Raw genomic sequence first — 12,812 nt, forward strand, 5'->3', positions numbered from 1 at the left:
GAACATGGGCCTCATTCAAGATTTTCATCAGGGATTGGCGGTGCTCATCTGAATGGATTAGCAACGAGAGTAATGAGATCTGAGCGGGCGTTTTCCTCAACTGCTCTACAACAGAATAGTCATGCACTTTCATTTTCCTCAAAAATTCCTCTGCCTCTTCTTTAGTTACAGCTTTCTTTACCAGCGTTGAATTATCTTTAGCTCTTCTTAACTCCTCGGGACTAAAATGCCTTCTTGAGCGAGTCAAACCTTGCACTTCACAAACTTCTTCTTTGACTTCTTCCCCCTTGTAAATCACTGTCACCCGTTCATAATTACAAGGAACAACCTTGCGGTTGATTACTGGAAGCTGAGTTACTGGTTTTATAATAACAGGCTCTGTGCGAGCACCCTTCATGACCACAACATGTTTACTTGCAACCCTTGTCACTACCACTTTAGCTTTCTCTGGTTTTACTAGAACAATGCTTGACGACCCTTCTCGGCTACCACAACTGGCTTATCATCTACCACTCTCAACTGGACCACTAATTTCCCACTGGTTACTTTTTCCTTTGAGCTGGTTTCGCTGGAACGGATCATCATTACCGTCTGTGGGGGCTTCCTGGGCTCCCCCTCTTTGTGTATAAACTCAATCATGTGTGTCTCATGGTGAGTTGGCAGTGGATTTTGATTGATATTTGGTGCTTCTAGGGCTTGAACCTCGATCCGATGAGTATCAATAAGCTCTTGCACAACTGTTTTTAGTTTTCAGCATTTCACTGTATCATGCCCAGGGACCCCTGAACAGTACTCACAACTCACCGAGTGGTCAAGATTTCTAGGAGGAGGATTTGGCATTTTAGGCTCAATTGGATTCAACATGCCCAACTGCCTCAATCTATGGAAAAGACTGGTATATGATTCCCCCAGTGGAGTGAATGTCTTTTGCTTTTGTGACCTCTCATTCTTGAGGGCTTGGTTTGGTCAGAAACCTGTCCCGGGGGGGATTTCTGTAGGCCCTTGGGGGTGGATATGTGTTTTTTGGAGCTGGGTATGGATTTTGTGGAGCCGGCGCACGCCATTGTGCGTGTGCCGGGGCTTGGGTATAGGCTTGTGCATGATGGACGGAAAAATGGGGATCTGGCGGTGGGTAGTAGTGCTGTGGAGGGCTATATGAAGTGTGGGGGTAATTTTGGTGGTAGGGTCATGATTGGCTATAGTAGGGTGACAGGCCTCTAGATCCAAACCAGGCTCCGGACTCAACAGTCGTGACATCTTCTTTCTTCTTTTTCCCAAGCACACCCCCAGTGCCGCTTTGAATGGCCTGGGTGGTTGCCTTGATCGCTGAATAACTCATGATCTTGTTGGACTTAAGCCCCTCCTCGACCATGCCTCCCATTTTTACGACCTCATTAAAAGATTTGCCAATTGCGGACACCAGATGACCAAAGTAGGTCGGCTCCAAAGCCTGTAAAAAGTAATCAACCATCTCGCTCTCTTTCATTGGGGGATCTACCCTTGCTGCTTGCTCCCTGTCACACCTCCTTTTTGCGCGCCCCGCCCCGAAGGGTAAAAATGCGTGAGGGAGTTTTTCCAATTTAAGTGACAATATTCGAAATGGGATTATTTATTTAATTCAGAGTCGCCACTTGGGAAAGGTTTGACTTTTGGTGTCGCAAGTCACCGGTTTATCTTGAATCCCAAATCGAGGAAATTTTTCGACTTTTCCAAATGAAGTCTGCGAACCAGAAATTCTAAGTAAGGAATTCTGTTGATCCGAGGGAAGGTGTTAGGCACCCTCGAATCCCGTGGTTCTAGCACGGTCGCTTAAATTGTTATAATGGGTAAATATCTGATTTAAATACATGTTTTGACTTATGTGCTTTTATTAAGTTTAAACCGCTTTTATTATTGTCATTTTTATTTTTTTATAGGATTGCAACGTCGTGAAAATGCATCTCGAACCACGTCACAATCAATGCACCTGTGGTCGTCGACACATTTAGACTCCGTTGAGATTTGGATTTGGGTCACATCAATGTGCACCCGAATTTAAGAATGTAATTTAATTAAGTCGCACCTAGAGCAACTAACGTACTGTTATTTTGGGAAGGCCGTAAAATTCGCTAAACGGCCTGTCCCGAATTCGAAGTATTTTAGTATATACATTTAGAGGGCCCCGCAGCTTGTTCATTTTTGTTTGTCGAGGCTCGTCTCAATTTTATTTAAAGGATAAACCTATAGTGACTATATTTTTCTATTACGTTTGTCTCTAAAAAATAAAAGGAAGAGGATACCAAATTTACTTGTTTAAACAACTACATACTAAATCTTTAATATGTTTGCCGAATCCGAATTTTTGTTTTATTACGTGATTGGTTGTTTATGAGAGTTACCTCATGACTTGTCTTCAACGAGTGAATACGCTTGTTAATTGGTTAAGGGAGATGGCAAACAAACTAATAACATATACTAAACTTACATTAAACGACCTTCAAATTTGAATTTTAAAACTAGCTTATTTGGGCTTTGATTAATGGAATCAGCTGTTTTATTAGGAAAACTACTACTAATTAAACTCAAAAATGCCTATTAGTTTTCCTCAAAAGCTGTCTCATTATTTTGAAATAGTGAATCTATATCGAAACCCATATTGAGCCTATATCGGAACAAGTAATCTAACAAGGGAGTTGGCGTACATGGCTAAACTGTTAACGTAACCACATGAGAATTTGTCTGGGGTACATTCATCCTGAAGTCAAACGGAATCAAATACAACAGATTTGACAGTTCAGAGGTCTAGACCAAACACATACAGATGCTTGCCATGATTCTATGTTATAATGTCATAACTAAAACAAAACCCAATGGTTATATGCATTAAAACACATCTGATCTAACAAACAAATGCTATCTAATAGTTCATCTCAAATCAGAATGTATGTTAATTCATACAGAGCAATTGCAGTTTGAAGTTACACAAATGTAGGCCAACTTATCATTTAAACTATGGATATATTTTGAACATAAGCATCGTGAAGTAAACAACATTCGTTTCATTATTTCTGCTTCAAAACTTCAAGCTTTCAACAACATATGGTTCAGAAGTTGTGTACCTGGAAGTGTTTACAGTTGAAGAAGAAGGGAAGTCAGCAGAGTAACAATGGCAACAAATGCAGCAGCAGTAACAGCAGACAACAACAGGACAAATCCCAGAACAAAGTGCAACTATAGCCGATAGAACAAGTAGTAACAACACAAACAGCAACACCCAGTGCAATAGACACAATGCTTCAAGACAAAACCAAGTCCAGGAGAACAAACAATGCTACCCAAACAATAGACTTAGTCGAGACTTGGAAGAAATCAGGATTGATTGAACAGGTTGAACAAATGAAACCCAAACAACAGTAGGAAGAAACAATTTCTGATTTTTGTATGTTTTTCTCTCTTGTTTATGTGTCTGTATATGCCTCTCTGTGATATCCCTCTCACTATCTCTTTTCTTTTCAAAATCCAGTGCCAATTTCCAGTCTCGAAATCTGTCTGAGTTGCTCAAAAATCCAGTCTGAGTCCCCCTTTTCTAATGGAAGTTCCCCTGTTTTATAAGCCTAGCATCAGCCCTTTAACAGCCTGTTAGACAAATCAGAACCCCTCCCATGTGATCTGTTTTCTTTCCACTCAACTACTTAAAATAAGACCCTCCCATGATATTCCCTGATAAACCCCTTTTAATCACCTTATTAAACTAAAAAGCAGACATGGGCAGCAGGAATATAACTTGACAGCATATGCTGTCAAGTTATTCCTCATCTCAAAAGGGGCTTTATGCACATGTTGTGCACAAATGCACATGCCACCAATTCAGATGGCAGCTAACAATCCAATCCCTTAAGTTTCTGATTCAAATCAACAACTATAAGTAGCTATACTCGATTCTCAATTTTGATTCAAACAATGTTCAGCAAGAATAGATCAAATTGTTATCATTCAACAACTGAAACTATTTGACGACATGTATCAAATCGACTATACTAATTATAACATATACAATCAAAACCAATAATCAGGAATCCAACAGTATCAACAAAAGGGGGTTCAGATTGCACTGTCAAAACAAAAATGACCCTGGGAACTAATTAAATGACCAATTTCAAATTCAATCGACTATGTAATTTACACACACATACATTATCAGTAAATAAGGAAAAGACTTGAACAAATACAAAAGTCTGGGCAAGGTGGGCAACAACAGTTGATAAAAATTCGAAACACAAACTAAACAAGACGTTTCGGCCATACGAACAAGACCTTTAACAAACACATGACATGAATAAAGAAAAGAGAAACAAACTTACCTTAAAATCCTTGGAAAAATCAGAAAACCAAACTCGTATTTGAAGAGAACCTTCTTGGGGTTGAACGGACTTTAATCGAAGTGTTCTCAACTGAGAACACTTCGATTAAGGTCCATTAGACCCTAATCACTTGGCTCAAACGGACACAAACCAGGCATCAGAACTTCTAGGGTTCTTAAGGGTAGATTTGGGATCTAGGTTTCCCTGGTTAGATTCGGACCAAACCAAGCATGGTTTGGTCACGAGGGAGGTCCGGGGACTGCCTGGTATGAAACTGGGGTAGATCGGTGTGGATCGGAGTTCTGCTCGAATCTTCAAATGAAGATTCGAGAAGATGGGGGAAGGTTCGAGATCAATGGTTTGCAGATCTATATTCAGGGTGTCAAGGTGGGGGTCACCGGCGTCCATGCCGCCGGGTTTTTGGTGAGGGGAAAGGGGGCGGCTAGGGTTCCGTGGTTTGGGGTCTGTGAAGGGGACGACCTAAGGCAGGGGGGTTTGGTTTAGGCGCGGGGTGAAAGGGGAAGGGTTTATATACGGGGGTGAGTAATGGATGTTGGCCGTTGGATTGCTGGTGATCAACGGCTGTGATCTATGTACTAAAGGGAAAACGGCGTCGTTTCAAATACACGGGGCTGGGTTGGACCAAGGTTGAACGGGTCGGGTTTGTTCGTGGGTACGGGGGATGTGATCTTGGCCGTTGATCATTCTGAGATCAACGGCCCAGATCAATAGTGTCTCAACGACGTCGTTTGGACGGTTATGTGGCCAACTCAATTGGACCGGGTAAAACAGGGATCCTGGATTGGGTTATCTTGGTTTTGGGCCTATTTTATTTGGTTCAAACTGGCCCAATCCGGGGATCCTTTTTTCCTTTTCCCTTTTTTTTTCTTTTTAATCTCCTATTTAAAATGCCAACTAATGCTATAAAAACATTAAACAATAATTAACACACAATTAAAATAGCACCACTTAATGACAAAATTGAAAGATGCATTTTTCGCGATTTTTCCTTTTAATAACCGGAATACCGTTCAATTACACACGCCACATTTTTTTTGTTTTTTTTAATAAAAAAAATAAAAATGGGCAAAAATCATAGATAATTAACAAAATGCCACGTGAAAAATACAAAAATTGTACAGCAAGACCGATTGCTATTATTTGTGTTTCTTATGGAGTGATTGTCGCGTAAAACAAAAATCACGTACTCACAGCTGCCCCTCTTTGTTCGGAAACACGAAGAGTTTTCGTGAAAAGATAAAGTGAGCGGATATGAGCGATTTTTGCCTATTGGACTACTCCGTGTGAAGCATGTTTTGAAAGATCTGACCGAATCTTTGCTTCAAAGATTTCCTACATATCCTGGGCTAAACAAGAATCAGGTCAATGTAGTTCAGGAAGCTTTGGTAGCTGGGACTACCATGGGACTGCAATTCTTGTCGTTACTGTTGTTGCCGCTGCTGTTTCTGCTTACCGACTCCCTTATTACAAACAAAGGAAAATTGAAACTGTACTAACTACGTATGCATGTCAACCGCTAGTTACAAGATTCTTATCTATGATCCTTTGGCGACTTGATCTTGGGTCTTAGTTGATTCTGCTTGTAGACTCCGATCTGAATCTTGATGCTTGCAAGTTGTAGGTGCCTATTTATTTCTGCGACACTGAGTAAGACGGGGTTGGTAGAATTCGGAACCTTGATCAACCTTTGAACGATCTGCCCTTCGCCTTTCCGAATATCTCGACACATCTTCTTTTTGTCTTTTTCTTCTTTTATTCTGAGTTGAGACTCATCTTGTGGGTCATCTCCATCCATGTGTCTCGAGGTCAGACCTGCGGGGAAAAACAAACGAACGAAATTTTCTGCCCCAGTTCTACTAGGAAAATTTTGTGGGTTAGTTGTCGGGAAGTTTACAAAGCTGATGAAGGGATTGGACCACAAAATGCAACTTCAGGATTGGATCCCTAATATTGCCATAAGGTAAAAATGCTCAGTTCAGGGTTGGAGCCCTAATACTGACTAGCTGGGGAGAAGTTCAGTTTAGAGTTGAAACCCTAATACTGACTAACTGGGGAAAAGTTCAGTTTAGGGTTGGGGCCCTAATACTGACTGAATGGAAAAGTTCAGTTTAGGGTTTAAAACCCAAATACTGACTGAATGGAAAGAGTTTAGTTTAGGGTTTAAAACCCTAATGCTGACTGAATGGAAAAAAGTTCAGTTTAGGGTTTAAACCCTAATGCTGACTGAATGGAAAAAAGTTTAGTTTAGGGTTTAAAACCCTAATGCTGACTGAATGGAAAACTTTAGTTTAAGGTTTAAAACCCTAATGCTGACTGAATGGAAAAAGTTCAGTTTAGGGTTTAAAACCCTAATGCTGACTGAATGGAAAAAAATTCAGTTTAGGATTTAAAACCCTAATGCTGACTGAATGGAAAAAAGTTCAGTTTAGGGTTTAAAACCCTAAAGCTGGCTGAATGGAAAAAGTTCAGTTTAGGGTTTAAAACCCTAATGCTGACTGAATGGAAAAAGTTCAGTTTAGGGTTTAAAACCCTAATGCTGACTGAATGGAAAAAATAAACCCTAATACTGACTGAATGGAAAAAAGTTCAGTTTAGGGTTTAAAACCCTAATGCTGACTGAATGGAAAAAAGTTCAGTTTAGGGTTTAAAACCCTAATGCTGACTGAATGGAAAAAGTTCAGTTTAGGGTTTAAAACCCTAATGCTGACTAAAGGAAAGAGTTCAGTTTAGGGTTTAAAACCCTAATGCTGACTGAATGGAAAAAGTTCAGTTTAGGTTTTAAAACTCTAATGCTGACTAAAGGAAAGAGTTTAGTTTAGGGTTTAAAACCCTAATGCTGACTGAATGGAAAGAGTTCAGTTTAGGGTTTAAAACCCTAATGTTGACTGAATGGAAAAAAGTTCAGTTTAGGGTTTAAAACCCTAATGCTGACTGAATGGAAAAAATTGAATGGAAAAACTTCAGTTTAGGGTTTGAAATCCTAATGCTGACTGAATGGAAAAAAGTTCAGTTTAGGGTTTAAAACACTAATGCTGACTGAGTGGATAAAAGTTCAGTTTAGGGTTTAAAACCCTAATGCTGACTTAATGGAAAAAAGTTCAGTTTAGGGTTTAAAACCCTAATGCTGACTGAATGGAAAGAGTTCAGTTTAGGGTTTAAAACCCTAATGTTGACTGAATGGAAAAAATTTCAGTTTAGGGTTTAAAACCCTAATGCTGACTGAATGGAAAAAATTGAATGGAAAAACTTCAGTTTAGGGTTTAAAACCCTAATGCTGACTGAATGGAAAAACATCAGTTTAGGGTTTAAAACCCTAATGCTGACTGAATGGAAAAAATTTCAGTTTAGGGTTTAAAACCCTAATGCTGACTGAATGGAAAAAAGTTCAGTTTAGGGTTTAAAACCCTAATGCTGGGACTACCATGGGACTGCAATTCTTGTCGTTACTGTTGTTGCCGCTGCTGTTTCTGCTTACCGACTCCCTTATTACAAATAAAGGAAAATTGAAACTGTACTAACTACGTATGCATGTCAACCGCTAGTTACAAGATTCTTATCAATGATCCTTTGGCGACTTGATCTTGGGTCTTAGCTGATTCTGCTTGTAGACTCCGATCTGAATCTTGATGCTTGCAAGTTGTAGGTGCCTATTTATTTCTGCGACACTGAGTAAGACGGGGTTGGTAGAATTCGGAACCTTGATCAACCTTTGAACGATCTGCCCTTCGCCTTTCCGAATATCTCGACACATCTTCTTTTTGTCTTTTTCTTCTTTTATTCTGAGTTGAGACTCATCTTGTGGGTCATCTCCATCCATGTGTCTCGAGGTCAGACCTGCGGGGAAAAACAAACGAACGAAATTTTCTGCCCTAGTTCTACTAGGAAAATTTTGTGGGTTAGTTGCCGGGAAGTTTACAAAGCTAATAAAGGGATTGGACCACAAAATGCAACTTCAGGATTGGATCCCTAATATTGCCATAAGGTAAAAATGCTCAGTTCAGGGTTGGAGCCCTAATACTGACTAGCTGGGGAGAAGTTCAGTTTAGAGTTGAAACCCTAATACTGACTAACTGGGGAAAAGTTCAGTTTAGGGTTGGGGCCCTAATACTGACTGAATGGAAAAGTTCAGTTTAGGGTTTAAAACCCAAATACTGACTGAATGGAAAGAGTTTAGTTTAGGGTTTAAAACCCTAATGCTGACTGAATGGAAAAAAGTTCAGTTTAGGGTTTAAACCCTAATGCTGACTGAATGGAAAAAAGTTTAGTTTAGGGTTTAAAACCCTAATGCTGACTGAATGGAAAAACTTTAGTTTAAGGTTTAAAACCCTAATGCTGACTGAATGGAAAAAGTTCAGTTTAGGGTTTAAAACCCTAATGCTGACTGAATGGAAAAAAATTCAGTTTAGGATTTAAAACCCTAATGCTGACTGAATGGAAAAAAGTTCAGTTTAGGGTTTAAAACCCTAAAGCTGGCTGAATGGAAAAAGTTCAGTTTAGGGTTTAAAACCCTAATGCTGACTGAATGGAAAAAGTTCAGTTTAGGGTTTAAAACCCTAATGCTGACTGAATGGAAAAAATAAACCCTAATACTGACTGAATGGAAAAAAGTTCAGTTTAGGGTTAAAAACCCTAATGCTGACTGAATGGAAAAAAGTTCAGTTTAGGGTTTAAAACCCTAATGTTGACTGAATGGAAAAAGTTCAGTTTAGGGTTTAAAACCCTAATGCTGACTAAAGGAAAGAGTTCAGTTTAGGGTTTAAAACCCTAATGCTGACTGAATGGAAAAGTTCAGTTTAGGATTTAAAACTCTAATGCTGACTAAAGGAAAGAGTTTAGTTTAGGGTTTAAAACCCTAATGCTGACTGAATGGAAAGAGTTCAGTTTAGGGTTTAAAACCCTAATGTTGACTGAATGGAAAAAAGTTCAGTTTAGGGTTTAAAACTCTAATGCTGACTGAATGGAAAAAATTGAATGGAAAAACTTCAGTTTAGGGTTTGAAATCCTAATGCTGACTGAATGGAAAAAAGTTCAGTTTAGGGTTTAAAACACTAATGCTGACTGAATGGATAAAAGTTCAGTTTAGGGTTTAAAACCCTAATGCTGACTTAATGGAAAAAAGTTCAGTTTAGGGTTTAAAACCCTAATGCTGACTGAATGGAAAGAGTTCAGTTTAGGGTTTAAAACCCTAATGTTGACTGAATGGAAAAAAGTTTAGTTTAGGGTTTAAAACCCTAATGCTGACTGAATGGAAAAATTTGAATGGAAAAACTTCAGTTTAGGGTTTAAAACCCTAATGCTGACTGAATGGAAAAACTTCAGTTTAGGGTTTAAAACCCTAATGCTGACTGAATGGAAAAAGTTTAGTTTAGGGTTTAAAACCCTAATGCTGACTGAATGGAAAAAAGTTCAGTTTAGGGTTTAAAACCCTAATGCTGACTGAATGGAAAAAGTTCAGTTTAGGGTTTAAAACCCTAATGCTGACTGAATGGAAAAAGTTCAGTTTAGGGTTTAAAACCCTAATGCTGACTGAATGGAAAAAAGTTCAGTTTAGGGTTTAAAACCCTAATGCTGACTGAATGGATAAAAGTTCAGTTTAGGGTTTAAAACCCTAATGCTGACTGAATGGAAAAAAGTTCAGTTTAGGGTTTAAAACCCTAATGCTGACTAAAGGGAAAAAGTTCAGTTTAGGGTTTAAAACCCTAATCCTGATTAAAGGGAAAAGTTTAGTTTAGGGTTTAAAACCCTAATGCTGACTGAATGGAAAAAGTTCAGTTTAGGATTTAAAACACTAATGCTGACTAAAGGAAAGAGTTCAGTTTAGGGTTTAAAACCCTAATGCTGACTAAAGGGAAAAAGTTCAGTTTAGGGTTTAAAACCTTAATCCTGATTAAAGGGAAAAGTTCAGTTTAGGGTTTAAAACCCTAATGCTGACTAAATGGAAAAAGTTCAGTTTAGGGTTTAAAACCCTAATGTTGACTAAAGGAAAGAGTTCAGTTTAGGGTTTAAAACCTTAATGCTGACTAAAGGGAAAAAGTTCAGTTTAGGGTTTAAAACCCTAATGCTGACTGAATGGAAAAAGTTCAGTTTAGAGTTTAAAACCCTAATGCTGACTAAAGGAAAGAGTTCAGTTTAGGGTTTAAAACCCTAATGCTGACTGAATAGAAAAAGTTCAGTTTAGGGTTTAAAACCCTAATGCTGACTGAATGGAAAAAGTTCAATTTAGTGTTTAAAACCCTAATGCTGACTGAATGGAAAAAAGTTCAGTTTAGGGTTTAAAACCCTAATGCTGACTGAATGGAAAGAGTTCAGTTTAGGGTTTAAAACCCAAATTCTGTCTAAAGGGAAAAGGTTCAGTTTAGGGTTTAAAACCCTAATGCTGACTGAATGGAAAAAGTTAGTTTAGGGTTTAAAACCCTAATGATGACTGAATGGAAAAAGTTCAGTTTAGGGTTTAAAACCCTAATGCTGAATTAAGGAAAGAGTTCAGTTTAGGGTTTAAAACCTTAATGCTGACTAAAGGGAAAAAGTTCAGTTTAGAGTTTAAAACCCTAATGCTGACTGAATGGAAAAAAGTTCAGTTTAGGGTTTAAACCCTAATGCTGACTGAATGGAAAAAAGTTCAGTTTAGGGTTTAAAACCCTAATGCTGACTAAATGGAAAAACTTCAGTTTAAGGTTTAAAACCCTAATGCTGACTGAATAGAAAAAGTTCAGTTTAGGGTTTAAAACTCTAATGCTGACTGAATGGAAAAAAGTTCAGTTTAGGGTTTAAAACCCTAATGCTGACTAAAGGAAAGAGATCAGTTTATGGTTTAAAACCCTAATGTTGACTAAAGGGAAAAAGTTCAGTTTAGGGTTTAAAACCCTAATCCTGATTAAAGGGAAAAGTTCAGTTTAGGGTTTAAAACCCTAATGCTGACTGAATGGAAAAAGTTCAGTTTAGGATTTAAAACCCTAATGCTGACTAAAGGAAAGAGTTCAGTTTAGGGTTTAAAACCCTAATGCTGACTAAAGGGAAAAAGTTCAGTTTAGGGTTTAAAACCTTAATCCTGATTAAAGGGAAAAGTTCAGTTTAGGGTTTAAAACCCTAATGTTGACTAAATGGAAAAAGTTCAGTTTAGGGTTTAAAACCCTAATGCTGACTAAAGGAAAGAGTTCAGTTTAGGGTTTAAAACCTTAATGCTGACTAAAGGGAAAAAGTTCAGTTTAGGGTTTAAAACACTAATGCTGACTGAACGGAAAAAGTTCAGTTTAGGGTTTAAAACCCTAATACTGACTAAAGGAAAGAGTTCAGTTTAGGGTTTAAAACCCTAATGCTGACTGAATGGAAAAAGTTCAGTTTAGGGTTTAAAACCCTAATGCTGACTGAATGGAAAAAGTTCAGTTTAGGGTTTAAAACCCTAATGCTGACTGAATGGAAAAAAGTTCAGTTTAGGGTTTAAAACCCTAATGCTGACTGAATGGAAAAAGTTTAGTTTAGGGTTTAAAACCCTAATGCTGACTAAAGGAAAGAGTTTAGTTTAGGGTTTAAAACCCTAATGCTGACTAAAGGGAAAAAGTTCAGTTTAGGGTTTAAAACCCTAATGCTGACTGAATGGAAAAAAGTTAGTTTAGGGATTAAAACCCTAATGCTGACTGAATGGAAAAAGTTCAGTTTAGGGTTTAAAACCCTAATGCTGACTGAATGGATAAAGTTCAGTTTAGGGTTTAAAATCTTAATGCTGACTGAATGGAAAAAAGTTCAGTTTATGGTTTAAAACCCTAATGCTGACTGAATGGAAAATGTTCATTTTAGGGTTTAAAACCCTAATGCTGACTAAAGGAAAGAGTTCAGTTTAGGGTTTAAAACCCTACTGCTGACTAAAGAGAAAAAGTTCAGCTTAGGGTTTAAAACCCTAATGCTGACTGAATGGAAAAAAGTTAGTTTAGGGTTTAAAACCTTAATGCTGACTGAATGGAAAAAGTTCAGTTTAGGGTTTAAAACCCTAATGCTGACTAAAGTAAAGAGTTCAGTTTAGGGTTTAAAACCCTAATGCTGACTGAATGGAAAAAGTTCAGTTTAGGGTTTAAAACCTTAATACTGACTGAAAGGAAAGAGTTCAGTTTAGGGTTTAAAACCCTAATGCTGACTGAATGGAAAAAGTTCTGTTTAGGGTTTAAAACCCTAATGCTGACTAAAGGAAAGAGTTCAGTTTAGGGTTTAAAACCCTAATGCTGACTGAATGGAAAAAGTTCAGTTTAGGGTTTAAAACCCTAATCCTGATTAAAGGGAAAAGTTCAGTTTAGGGTTTAAAACCCTAATGCTGACTGAATGGAAAAAGTTCAGTTTAGGATTTAAAACACTAATGCTGACTAAAGGAAAGAGTTCAGTTTAGGGTTTAAAACCCTAATGCTGACTAAAGGGAAAAAGTTCAGTTTAGACTTTAAAACCTTAATCCTGATTAAAGGGAAA

This window comes from Nicotiana sylvestris, chromosome 7 (assembly GCF_000393655.2).
Source record: "Nicotiana sylvestris chromosome 7, ASM39365v2, whole genome shotgun sequence".
Lineage (NCBI taxonomy): Eukaryota > Viridiplantae > Streptophyta > Magnoliopsida > Solanales > Solanaceae > Nicotiana > Nicotiana sylvestris.